Source organism: Bemisia tabaci, chromosome 1, assembly GCF_918797505.1.
Source record: "Bemisia tabaci chromosome 1, PGI_BMITA_v3".
NCBI lineage: Eukaryota > Metazoa > Arthropoda > Insecta > Hemiptera > Aleyrodidae > Bemisia > Bemisia tabaci.
In genome coordinates, this window is record NC_092793.1 from 86,096,823 (window position 1) to 86,099,194 (window position 2,372).

A 2,372-nucleotide genomic window follows, 5' to 3' on the forward strand; every position below is an offset into this window, starting at 1 on the left:
TGTGAATATCCACCGAAAAAATTAAATTGGTGCATGATTTAACAGTTTTGTACTTACCTACAAACTGTCCGACTTGTTCCAAATGAGGGGCTTGGAGGACAAGGCGCATAAATGCAGTTTTTGAAAAAATTAAGATATTAATGATATTAAGTAAAACTAGTCTTAATGCATATTCTGTGGAAAATTCGTTCCAAAGGACTACGTGCAAAACGGGCCATTTGGGGCTCGGGGCGGATACCTTTGAGACTTGCCCTATTCATTAACCTAACAATGCCTCATCTTTTCCCAAAGTTTCAAGCCCCCCAAAAATTTTGGGGAGACGCGGCAGGGGGTCAAAGTTAAAAACCGGCAAAATGTTCGCGAATTTATTACTCGAAAACCAAGAAGTTTTGGAAAATGCAGTTTAAACGAGCGTATTCAGCGTGACGAGAGCTTTCAGAAAATGTATAACATCATAGGGTTTTGTCAACTTCAGCTCGAATTATCGCCTCCGAAGCGCCGGAACGCTCAAAAAAGACCCCTTATTTTTTCACGTTTGGGCCGATTTAAAAAAGAGCCATTTTTTTATTTTCGTGAAAAACTGATATATTGTTCCTGACTCTCTGTAGCCCCTCTAGCTCTTTACCGCATGCTGGGGAAATGTTTTGGTCGCGAGTTATAAGAGCGGAAAGGAGCGAAGGTCGGGAAAATCGGCTATTTTAAACTGCGCGCGGTGACGGATTAGGAGACATGTGGCAACAATGCGAGGTCGGCAGAGGAGTGTGATTCGCCGAACTGAGTGGGAGGGGACGTTTTCCCTCCGATCAACGCCGCGCGCGCAGTTTAAAATAGCCGATTTTCCCGACCTTCGCTCCTTTCCGCTCCTTCTTGGGTGGCTTGAAACTTTGGGAAAAGATGAGGCATTGTTAGATGAATGAATAGGGCAAGTCTCAAAAGTATCCGCCTCGAGCCCCAAATGGCCCGTTTTGCACGTAGTCCTTTCCAATTTTAAAGCATGAAAGAGTCAGTTTGAGCTTTCTCTCCGCCATGGATCTATGTAATTTCGAAACTTTAAACACGCATTTCTCGGAATAGCAGAAACTGCACTTACGCCCCTCAAATGTCCTTTTTCAATAATCAAAAGCTAATTGAGCTAGGGGGGTGGTTGCATTAGCATTTTTTAATAGTAAAATCTACAATGAAACACGTCGAACACTTCTTTTAACCACAAAATTGTTGAATCAGCAATTTCATTTTCTTCCGTGCCGCATTGCAAATTTGATACTTCATGTGAATTTTTAAGACGAACGCCGCACGTTCGCCTCAAAAAAAGTGTGTGTGGGTGGGTGCTTAGAGGAGCTATAAAATACCTAATTCTGAGCAGATTTTTTTCTTTCTCCCTCATCTTCATAACCCACCTGTAACATACTGCACTACTCAAAAAAGAAGACGAAAAAAACCTAACGTTTTGTATGATCCCCTTCCTCGAATTAGTATTCTCTAAGTAATGAATTTTGAAAGAAATTTCGAAATAGTCGGCCTCCTAAGCTGCCGTGCTAAGGAAGAACCCCACATAGCACAGAATCTTATGTCAATACTGATACATATTGTTGGATGTTGACATGATATCATCAACACTAATGCAGTATGATATTAAGATTGTCGGTTAAAAGGTATACCGCGTCAGCATGAATATAACACTGATACCCTCAATATATCAAACAACAGTATTGAGTCAATGCTGACGAGGTAAAAAAAAATAACACGAAAAGAAATTAACACGAAAAAATGAAAAAAAAATATAGGAAGAAAAAGAAGCCTAAGAAAACACGGTGTTAATCAAAGTTATGATGAAAGTCGAGACGCGCACTGATGCTATGCATGCTATAACAGCCTTAGCAGGCGTGATTTTAACCCGGAACACCATCAGTTCCTTGTGGCTCAATGGCAGAATACTGGGCTAGGAATTCCGCGGTTCGGGTTCAAATCCACCTGAGGGCGTCCGGGTATTTTACGCTACTAAACGTCGCAGGACATCAAGTAAGTGGTTTATAATATTCAATACTTGTATACTTGTGTAATTCATGTTTCAAATGTAATACATGTGTAGTACTATGAAAATGACGGTCATCGTCTGAACTTTCATATCTACTTGACAGAGTGCGCTGAGTGTACAGACGTGTCAGTGTTAAGGTAGTAACGCATACATATTGTCGGTGTCCTGCAGTGTTCTGGGTGGATTTCTGTAGATTTTCATTTTGGGAATTTTTTTTCCTTCAAAAAAAATTTTACAGTAGGTAATCCACAAAGCATTTTTTAGAAGTAGTATACTATGTAGAATCATATTTAAGTGGAGGGGTCAACTTCTGTAGGGCCAATTTTTTTTTTTTTTT